Below are 11,868 nucleotides of genomic sequence, written 5' to 3'. Positions count from 1 at the left end.
CGTGCATCTCCATCCGCAGCCCGCAGGCAGGGCTCGCGCCGCACGGGCATCGCTTGGCGGAGCTGGCTCCACGTGCCATCATTACCGATCCCGGGGATATTTTTGTTTTTCCACCCTTCCCTTTCGCTCCCGAAATTAAAGCCCATCGACCGTGCCGGCCCGGCCGCTGCGGCGAGGGAACGAGACGGATGCTTAACGACGACGAGCTAATCACGACCCCTTTTCCTTCGCAAAAGAAAAAAGGAAACTAATCATCACGCCATCGTATCGTCTGCCTGCACGATACATACGGGTCCGCCCAGGTCGATCGACGACGACGACACGGGTCACCGCGCGCCGCCGTCTTTACTCGCCGGGCGGGGGGGGGGATCGGATGGAGCCTCATCGCTCGGGTTCGGGTGCATGGTCAGTCAGCGCGTGCTGCCGCGCCGCTGCAGTGCGTGCAGCGCCCCCGGCCGCCATTGGTTAATGGGAGGAAGGGAGGGCCTTATCTCTGGAGGACAGAGCTTCGGAGCTAGACAGCCACCCATGTGAGCCGTGACTGGGATCGATGGCCGTGGACGCCACTGTGTTCCCAGGCACCGATTCGGAGCTTGGAACGAAGCAGGAAACTGCAGGCAGGAGCCATGTAGCTGATGGTTCACTTGGCTACTTGCGACAACTTTTTTTTTAGAGCACCGCCATGGCTTCCTTTTGTTTTGTTGATGTTTTGTCGGATTAATCCTGTCACCTGGAACTCTCAGCGACAGAACTCGATTTCCAGGTTACGGATGGGGTATCTGGAGCTAGCACCGGATACATACAGATGTTGGTGAATTATTGCTGATACCGTCTCTCGGCACGCACGGCTAGCTAGCTCTAAGCTTAGCTTATAGCTGATGTGCTATGCATTGCTTGGGCTTAAAGTGACCGCAGTGAAGAGCCACCGTTGGGCTCATCCCAAAAACAGGCACCAGCTGCTTTTGCTTGCTTCACCGACCGAGCTCCCCGCCGGCGTCAAATTTAAAATCGGTGCCGTTCCTCTGCTTCCGGCGTCAAAACAGCATCGGAGTTGATGCGCCGCCTTATCGCCTCTGCACGGCAAGCCCCTGCCATGCATCGCGCATGTTCGTCGCCGGCGGCGCGCGTCGTGCTTGGGGCGGACGGAGCGGCGGGTCGCGTGCACGTAGTACCCTCCTTTGTTTCGTCGACGACGACAAGCGGCGAAGCACAAGCACGCGTGAAACAGAGGCGTTCAATTTCGTTCCGGATAACTCCCGAGACCTGCGCGGACAGGGTCACGGTTTCATCAGAGAGCGCAGGTCGCCCCATGCACCCTGGCCATCCACGCCCATCACCTGCAGTGCGTCTGCTCTGGCTGTACATCCGGCTCAAATCAAATCTTCCGTTTGGATGGACTCGAGCGTCGTCGGCTCCGTGATTTGTGCTTGTTAGTAGAGTAGAAATGTAGCAAGGCATGCATTTGGACGCCAAGCCAACTTTTGTCTCAAGTCTCAACGTCAATAATTAGACTACGTAGTAGACCAATCTTGCATTCATCGAGCAGCTATTCTACTATAGGTTCAGGTTGGTGGTTTTACATTGAGGTCCAGCGTGAAAACGAGACGTCGTCACGAGTACTGTCGTTGCTGTCTTTCGGATAGGCTGGACCCTGTGCTCTGCAGGTTCGTGCTACATGGCATGTGACCTCGACCGATAGCAGCCGCGTAGAGCTGCGACTGCGATACGATCACGGTCGGTCCAGAGGGCAAAGCTTAGGCTGAGCATGGTCCGTCCTTGTTCTGTTCCCCTACATGCACGCACCGTACCGGGCGGCTGCTCTTGGACGGGAAACATACTGCACTCTATGATTATCAAAAGAAACTAGCACATCCTCGAATCAAATATAAAAAATGAAACGAAAATGGATAGCAAAACCACTGTCGTGTGCTAGTTGCCACGTCTGTTTTTTTTTTATTTATTTTTTCAAGTGACGCCTGCTTTGCTGAATTCTTCTGAATCTCAGAAGGTCGATAACCATCCACTGTCCAGTAATTTTGCCTGCCTAAAACTACAGGCTCCGTTTCCACGGTGAAGACGAGCAGACGAACAGCTCAAGGAAAAGGATAAGCGAAACTATCCATCGACTGTGCCCAGAGCTCGGGTGCCCGGCGGGGCCCCGCGAGGATGCATTGCATGGCAAAGCTGTCCCGCCGCTGGCCGGGCCTTCCTCCCCACCTCCCCGTCGTCGGTTCCGCTGCCAGACGGGGCCCCGGCCCTGCCTGCGCCGGCGAGCGACACGGCCATGTGAGCCCCTTACCCAGCACAAGTCGAGAGCGGGGCGGCGGTGAGCGGCTGAGCGCGACGCGCCGCGACCGACACGAGCGCCCGCGGGCGGGCACCGGGCTGGCGCGGCGGGCCGACCGACAGATCGATCGATCTGCCGTCGCCGTCGCGGTGCAGGGTGCAGCCGCGTGCGCGCCCGCCCGCCATGTGCACGATCTCCCCGGGGCCCGGCCTCTCACGCGGGCCCCGCCCGGCCAGCCTGCCGCGGTCGGCCGGCTTCCATCCCCCATCCACTCGCCGCCGATTATTTCCCCGGCCCTTCGACGCATGGCCCGCTCCCGCTCCCGCTCCGGGGATAACGATCGGAACGCGCCGACGACGGTATACGGCCCGCGGGCGCGGATCTCCGCCCCGTCGCCTTGCGCGCGGTCGGTCGCGCGCCGCGAGTTGCCGACTTGCCGCGGCATCCGGCGCGGCGGGCGGTGGTCCGCGGGGATGATCGCCGCCGCTCATGATGCTGTCCCAGCTGCTTGCGCAGAACGGCCGAACGGGTGGACGCCGACCCGCCCGCTCGACGCTCGTACGTGTGCGGTTTCGTGTGTACGAGCGCTGCCGTCGCTGGAGGGGAGCCTTGTAGGGGGACCTGGCCGTCCTCGTCTCTGCCCGCCTGGACCGCGCGCGCGAAGCGCTCGCGATTAATGGTTTCGAACGCCGAGGCCGCGAGGACCAGTCGCCTCGCCGGCCAGGACCGCTCGCCGGAAGGAATATATGGCCGCGGCCGGGACCGTGGCGGGATGCAGCGGACGAGCCGTCCGCTCATCGGCCGTGGAGTAACGTGTACATCAATGGATTTGTTTGGTTTTCTAGAAATCCTAGAATGCACGCTTTTAAAAAAAAGAATCTCGCATGCATGAAGTGTTAAACGAAGTCTATTTGCAAAATCTTTTCGAGAATAGGTATAACTTTTCGCAACGAATCTAATGTCGATAATTAATCGACGATTGGCTACAGTAATGCTACAGTAATCATCCTCTAATCACGCGGTCAAGGGTCTCATTAGTTCTTCAGGGTTCCTAGCGCAGTGTTCTGGAGTTGGTTTTGTAAACTGACTTTATTTGACACCGTAATTAGCGGTCAAAGTTTTCTAGCACTTCCTAGCACGGAAACCAGACAAAGCCAATGTAACCGATTATTACTGACATGCCGCCAGCGCGGCAGTGCTTCGGTTTCGATGTTGCAGGACTGGGCTTGCTGATTTTTTTTATAATTACACAGTACAAATCTTCAGATTCCCGAAGTCACCACTGGCGTCTCGTTGTCGACGGAAACATCACTTACCACTTAAAGTTTATACCACTGGCGCCTCATTGTCGAGTTTACTACTTAAAGCATAACACCGGTCTCGTTGTCCACAGGAACGTCGCTTACCATCCACTTAAAGCTTAACGCCGGCCTCGTTGTCCACGGGAACATCGCTTACCATTTAAAGCATATGTCGCTTACCATCCACTTAAAGCTTAACGCCGGCCTTGTTGTTCACGGGAACATCGCTTACCATTTAAAGCATATCGCCGGTAAATCCTTATCACTTAAAGTATAACGCAATTCTAGAAAAAAATCAGAAAAAGATGCGAGCACCAGAATTTAAATCCTGGTGACTACAAGCCAATTCGCAGGACTGGGCTTGCTGATGAACGAATGTTGTTGTTTGTTGGCTTGTTGCCGAGCGCTTTTTTCTTTTTTATATTTTTAAAAAATCAAAATTTCAAAAATATATGTCCGTTTTGAAAATTTTCAAAAATACCCCCCTGTCGCCCCCATAGGGCGACAGGACCTAAGTGTAATTTTTTTTTCAAATTCGCAACGAGGTTCCTAGGAAAAAAAATTGCAAGGGGGCCTGTGCCCCCCCGGGCGACAAGGGCCTGTCGCCCACCCCAGGGGCGACAGGGGCCTGTCGCCCGTTGGGGGGGCGACAGGGTCCCTTCCCCCTATATAAGCCCCGGCCGCCATTCGCCGCCATTTCCTTTGTCATTTGAGCCTAAAAATTCAGGAAAAAAGATAGGGGTGAGGAGAAGAAAAGCGGCGAAGCTCTGCCGAATTGCGTACTTGTGATCCACCGATAACTTCCGTATGAATCCATTGATATTGTATAACAATTTAATTTAATTAGCGGATTGGCTGAATTAGATTTGGTGCTTTAGAACACTCGTTTAGTATTACAATTTCAGTACTATTACAGACTTATTTTTAAATTAATTATGAATTAGAATATAATTATGAAAGTACCTTATTGATATTGTAGCATAAGGCAATGACTACCTCCAATTGTGGAGGATTTTCATGGACCGAAAAAAAATCTAGTATAATACTTGATATCATGACCCATCTTGTTATCAGTAAGAAGTTGGATCCGTTAGCGGATGGTACGATAGAGATGGTGTTATCCAAAGTAGTAAAGTTTAAAGATTTCACATTATTTCGAGGTATTACGACGCAAGATGTAAAGGGACACCTGCTAGAACGTCGGAAGATATACATGAGAGTATGTGAACTAGCGAATCATCCTAATATCATTGGATTCTTACAAAGTTTTTGTAAGATATGGATGCGGCTAGAGGTGTATGAGATTCACATTAAGGTAACTCTCATTCAGTTGTAATCCCGTCCGTCATTTCGAATCTATATTTATGAAACAGTAACATTGTTTTTTAATTATATGCTAGGATTACCTCGAGGACATGGAGTTGATTAACAAAACAATACCAAATTTCCGTAAATTGGTATGTATCTTCGGTGGACTAATGCCGCAAACTAGACAAAGGATATGGATAATATCTTCGGGTGATAGTACTTGGCCTGCGCAAGAATAGATGCCCGGAGGTTCGTCGAGTCATGCTTCAGCACCTCAACCACCAACTTGTGTTAACTGGGATGACGACATGGATGATTTCATGCCCCCCAAACCATGGCCTTCAACACATGATGTTCCTCCCCCTTTACATGAACCTAGAATCAGAAAAGAGACAAAGAGAAAGGCAAGAGGTTCGTCAAGTCATGTTGCACCACCTGCAGCACAAACTTGTGTTAACTGGGATGACGACATGGATGACTTCATGCCCCCCAAACCATGGCCTCCAACACATGATGTTCCTCCCCCTATACATGAACGTAGATCCAGAAAAGAGAGAAAGGGAAAGGCAAGAGATTCGTCGAGCCATACTACACCACCTGCAGCACCACCATCTGTCAACTGGGATGACGACCTAGATGATTTCATGACATGATCTATAACATATGATGTTCATCAGTTTAAGATGTATTCACATTTAGTATTGTTAATGTTGTATTATGCTTGTATGTATGTCTTGTACATAACTTTCATTCACTAGATATGTATATAATGTCGAGTTTGAATCATACTTAGTCGTAATGGAGCATCGAAGTATAAACATACCATATATTGTATGTAATGGAAAATACGAGAGTGATCAGAGGCGAACGTTGAAGTGTATAAATAAGCGGTCCACAGCTATCTCATTACAAATAAACATCAGAGATACAAATATCAGATATATCTAACCACCCCTAGGGCATCAAACCCTCTTAGCCCTCTGCTGGGCACGGACATGGCCCTCGAAGCTTTTCATGTCACTAGAATACTAAAAAGCACACATTTAATTAATATAACGATAAGAAATAGGAACTAAGAAATGCATTACATAATGTGAACCATCAAATTTTACATCATAATACAACAATAATGAAACACACATCACACATGCAGTGGCATGGCAGAATACGTTGCAAACTACGGTAAACAGAATCCGGACTAACCTAACATGCCTTAGGTAATTTAAAAAAAAATAGAACAAACACAACGATGCAGCATGTCACGTAGCAAACTGCGTTGAGCCTTCTCCATAGTATCCACCCATTTCAGGTGGTGCAGGCGGTGGTGCCGGAGGCGCAGGGCCCTTCTTCTTGTGACAAGGGTAGTTGCAGTAAGGAATAGTGCATGGTTCATCCTGTGAACCGGCAGCATTGCTGGTATCATCAACTTCGTCGTCTTTGTTACCCTCGCTCACTTCCTCATAATAGTTCATCTTGCATTCCAGATCAAAGATCTTTATCTGGAGGTACTCGATGAACTCCTGAACAGAATCAATTGGTGCAGTATCGACCCACCTAATAAAACCACAGTTTTCTAGAGCATCGGAAGACTACAAAACAAATTTCATGTAAGGTGTCTCATTGAAGATAAAGAAATAAAATAACCGAGTATTACCCATGCGTGTGGACATTTAAAGAAACGCCGACCGCCATCCATCCCGTCGGTGCACATCTGCACTAAGCAGTCCTCACCATGTCTGCATTTTGGCCACGGTTCTCTGCGGTTATCGTATTGTCAAAGAGGAGTTTCATTGGTAAATTCACTCTTGTGCTGTGGCGGAAACTCAAACACTGGTTCCGAAAAGGAATCAGGTCCAAGAGGCCCCTACCATATTATGGGGTCTCCCTTTCTTCCCCCTTTTCCTTTCCCAAAACCGTAGTAATTCTTCCCGCCAGACACACCTCCAGACATTGGGTATACAATGAGCTTTGGTGTTTAAGTGCTACTGGGAGTTCATAAACTTCGGAGTATTTATAGGCGCACAAAGGTCTGATACCCGGAGTGTGGAGTGTAAATGCACCTAAAAAGCCTACATGATAACACAGTGAAGAGGCTAGCTGACCTAACACTGAAAAGGCTAGATTCGATTCTCGAAATGACTACTCGATGCATCTCTGTGCATGCAGACTCACAGCGCTGCATTGCTGCCGCTCGGTCGATCGCACCTAGATGCCGCCTTCCCCGCTACACGCCACAGACCTTCGCTGTACTAACATGCAGATCACAAGTGCTGAATTCGGCAGGGCTTCGCCGCTTCCCTTCTCCTCACCCCTCTCTTTTTTTCTGGATTTTTGGTGAAATTTTCGGGCTCAAATGAGGAGAGAATGGAAGTCGGAGGCATATATAGGGGTGGGTACCCCGGTCACCCGAGGGGGGGCGACAGGCCCCCCTGTCGCACGCGGGGGGGGGGGGGGCGACAGGCCCTCCCTGCCGCACCTGTGGGCGGGGCCCAGTGGTCGCCCGAGGGGGGCGACAGGCCCCCCCTGTCGCACGCGGGGGGGGGGGGGGGCGACAGGCCCTCCCTGCCGCACCTGTGGGCGGGGCCCAGCGGTCGCCCGAGGGGGGGCGACAGGCCCCCTGTCGCCCGTTGGTGGGGGCGACAGGCCCCCTTGCATTTTTTTTTGCACAGGGACCTCGTTGCGAATTTGAAAAAAAAATTACACTTAGGGCCAGTCGCCCTATGGGGGGCGACTGGGGGTATTTTTGATATTTTTCAAAACAGACATATATTTTTGAAATTTTGATTTTTTTTAATATAAAAAAGAAAAAAGCGCTGTTGCCGAACTGCTGGAAACTTCTCCGCAAGTTTGCTTGGGCTGGGCTTTTAGAGGCTGGGAGCTGACTGGGGAGTATTTTGTTGGGCTTTGAATGGGCCTAGATGTGGAGGCCCAGAGCATCTTCAACGGAGTTCGAATCGGAGGCGGCTCTTCTTCTAATCGTTTCACCCCTATCCCCATCTATATATATATATAGGGTTAGACATCAATCCACCTTGTCAATTCAAATACCAATCTAATCAATCGAGCGAATGATGTCGTCCCCGGCTCCGGCGCTGCCTTTGGGGATGGTGCACCTCGCACGGCTGAACCTACAAACAGACGAGGATCTATTCTCCGAGACTTGCCGAAGGAACTATTTCTGCCTCTCATGCAACCACGCCTTCTGTTCTCACTGCTGCTTCTACCACCACGTCCACACGTGCTTGGGCACCAACATGGTCGTCAAGATCGGCCTAGACGCCGCTGGCCAGCCCGTCCGCCCCACGCACACCGATCAGGGGCACAAGATCATGCAGTGTATGGTGGAGGCGATGTCCGCGGCGAACTACACGTCGCGGCTTGCCAGGGACGCCTTCTGCCTCTACTGCGGCAAGGCCTTCTGTGATAGAACTAATTAACTATAAACATGATCTTATTTTAGTCTAATTATGATTACTAATTACTTAAATGCGGAATTAATTAGATTAAACTGACCAGAGTCTTTCGATTCCATTATTGCCTCCGTAGTTATATAAGTAGATCTGACGTCGATGCAGATCGAGGGCACCGTGCTTCCAAGTCTTCCAGCACCTTGAAGATCGTTTAGGTTAGAGATAGGCTAACCTTGACGGCCAGTAATCACGCTTAGGAAAAATCAGAGGTTTTCCCTTGGTTATATAGTGCTGTAGGCTTGGGGCTGGACCCTTAAATGAATTGAGTTGGTCTCCCGATCAAAAACAACTAACAGGAGTTAATAATTAGATTAAAATTGGACTTTTTGGCTCAATTAAATTTTAACCGAGGTCAGTAATTCCAACTTCTGCTCCGTCTGCTCGCACCACGACCATCGAAGGCAGGGCCTGCCTGAAGCCGTCGTCCGCGTCGAGGGGCACGACGGCCAGCACTGTGTGCGGTGCCCGGGCACCGAGTGGTGGACTCCGCACATGGACGTGGCTCTCGGTGACCCGGTCCACGTTGGCGTCGACGAGCAAGGCCAGTACTACGAGCTGCTCCCGCTGCTGAGGTTTAAACCCGGCACGTGCAAGCGCTGCGGCCTCCGCCTTCATTGCGATCTCGGGACATACTGCTCCGGCCTCTGCGCTCGAACCCACCTCCTCGAAGTCGACGAGCGGCGTCGCCGCCGGGAGGCCAGGCACGCCGCTCTGGCTTCGGGCAACAACTAATGTTTTTTTTCGATGGCCGTGTTTGGATTCAAGGACTAGAGCTATTTGAGGTAGACTATTTACAAATAATTAAAAACTAACTTTTATGTTTGGGGATTTTGGACTATTTTGAGCAATTTTAGACTAAAAATAGCTCTAGCCTTTGGATCCAAACACGCTCAATAATTTAGGGTGGAACAGAAAATGTTGTTATGTGCTGTTATTTTGTTGTTGAATGCTGAACTTACATTTATCGTGGACTTGGCTTAACATATAGTTGCATGTTTTTCTATCAAAACTATCCCTATTTGAGTTTATTAGTCAGTGCACGTGCAGCGCGCATGTATTAATATAAATTTAAAATTTATTAAACACACATTTTTAGATACACCGAACCCCACCACCTCCAGTTCCTAACCGCCGCTTGTCCTATTCATCGCCACGCCGGTTCCTCCCAGCCGCTCGAGCTCTCCGCCGTCGCCGCCGGTCCCTTCCTGCCGCCGCACGTAGGTCCTTCCCCTAGGTCGGGTGCGTCCCCTCGTCCGGCCGGTTGCTTGATGAGGTGGGGTCCCTTCCCGTAGGTCGGGCGTGGGGGAGTTCGGGGAGTTCCCTTCTTTGGTCGGGCGAGACGGAACCCACCCACGTAGGTCGGACCGGTCAGTACCGCAGCGACTATCAGTTAACCTGACAGTAGCCCCCGAGCCCTTGTTGGGATCCTACGTTGGATCTCGCAAGGGGTCTGCCTGCCGGATATACGTGCCTTTTGCCAAAGGCACTGTCTGCGCTGGGTGCGCGCGAGCGCACCTAGTGGGTGAATCAAGAATTCGCGCAGAGGGTTACCTCATCACGGGCTAGCTTTTCATCGTCGATCGGGAACGGTTGGAAACGACCGTGTCCTTATTGAACTCTGGTGGGTGCGCGCGAGCGCATCCACTGAGTGTAGCCCCCGAGCCTCTAGGCGAGTCAAAGACTCGCTGGAAGGGTAAAGTCTTATGGGCGTCGCAAAGCTCGATGCTTTGAATCCGGACGTCTCGTCCCATCAAATGCCCAATTGGCGTGCTTGTTCCGCTGTCGTGATGCTTCTGAGCCGATCAGAGGCGCTCTTCCGCAGGCCTGTTTCGCACCAGGGCCTCTGTCAGGTGCTGTCATCTCTTCGTCAGAACCAGGGGTACTCGAGTGGGATTCTACAGATGGGAGCAGACGTAGCGTGAATTTCTGACTGATAGTTGTTGTGTCCGTCTCAGTGACGGTGCGCTCTGCGCGACGTGGCCCTAGCCCACCTGCCGCCCGCTCGTTGCATCGCGTCTCACGCTGCCCCACGCAGCACCACCGTGGGAGCGCGGTAGCGGGGGCAAGTGAGCGCATTTGTTGCCTGGGCGGCGGGTTGGACTCGCTTTGGCTTGGCTGCGCGGTGTGCTCTCATGGTTATATGGCCCCCTTTGGCATAGCTTTCTGTGGAGCTTCGTGTACAGCTTCACGTGAAGCTATGCCGAAGGGGTAAAATCCGAACGGCTTCTACCATGGAGCACACCCTGAAGCCCCTTTCAAAATACATTGCGGTGGAGAAGCTAGGAAATCGTGGCTTGGACGAGCTTCTCCCGCAGCCCACGTGAGTGATATTCCATTTGCCCTCCAAGTTCCCAATATTTATGGCCAAATTGCCACAGTCTTATCCCTTCCCGTCCCTTCCCTTCGCACCACAGGGGCTCGTGACCTCTTTTCTCTCGTGCAGAAACAAGCGGCGGCGGTGATGAATCCGCTCCGGCGGTCGACGGCATCCGTGCGCAGAGAGGCTAGTCCGGTAGGGAAAACTGGTGGATCCACCATGGATCCAGGGATGGGGGGCGGCGGAGGCTCCGAATCGGTGCTGGACAGCGTCCGCCCGCCGAGCGCATAGTTATTAGGACCGGACCGGCAATCGAACCGCTAGCGTGCTCGGTTCACTGGTCTGACCGGTTGAATCAACGGTTCAAATAGATTAAGTTTAAGCATACAACACAAGGCACAAAGTTGTGCAGTGGTAACTTTCTTGGGTAGAAAGGATGCAGGCAGGGTTCGAATCCCCTCTGCGCCCCCTTTTGTGCATTTATCACCCCGCAGGCGCCCCCTCTCGCTCGCATTTCTATCGCTAGGTCGGTTCACGGCCGGTTTTTCTTCGGTTCAATTAAAAAACAGTCCGGTTTTATGTAAAAACCGCCGGTTCAACCGGATATTCCCCGGTTCGCTTGCAGGCCGGTCTTTTACGTGGACCGAACCGGCGGAGCCTTCGGTTTCTAGTTCAACCGGTCGGTCCGGTCCTAGTAACTGGGCCGAGCGGCCAGACGGCCGGTTCCACCGCGCCCGCTGCTGCGTGGCCCGTCGGTCTTTTACGTGGACCGAACCGGCGGAGCCTCCAGTTTCTAGTTCAACCGGTCGGTCCGGTCCGATCCTAATAAGGTTCCACCGCGCCCGCTGCTGCGTGGCCCGTCGGTGCGGCAGCCGGCTCCACCACGCCCACTGCTGTGCGACGGCCGGCAGGCCCGTGCCCACCCCAATGTGGCCCGGCGGCCTGGCGTCCGCAGCTGCGTGGCCCGGCGGGGTTTTGCCGGATTGGTTGAGCAGCGCCGGGGGTTTCGCTGTATGGTTTATGACTGAATTTGTAAAAATCACTACAATAATATATTATGGCAATGATTATTAGTTAACCAATATTTTTATTTATTTATTTTAATTTACATGAACTACAAGTATATAATGAGCGCAACGATACGATTCATATGAACAAACAAGTCAGATAGCCAGGGGCACATAA

The sequence above is a fragment of the Panicum virgatum genome, chromosome 5N (genome assembly GCF_016808335.1).
Source record: "Panicum virgatum strain AP13 chromosome 5N, P.virgatum_v5, whole genome shotgun sequence".
Classification (NCBI taxonomy): domain Eukaryota; kingdom Viridiplantae; phylum Streptophyta; class Magnoliopsida; order Poales; family Poaceae; genus Panicum; species Panicum virgatum.
The sequence above is the reverse complement of the archived record's forward strand: the minus strand, read 5'-3'. Positions refer to the sequence as shown.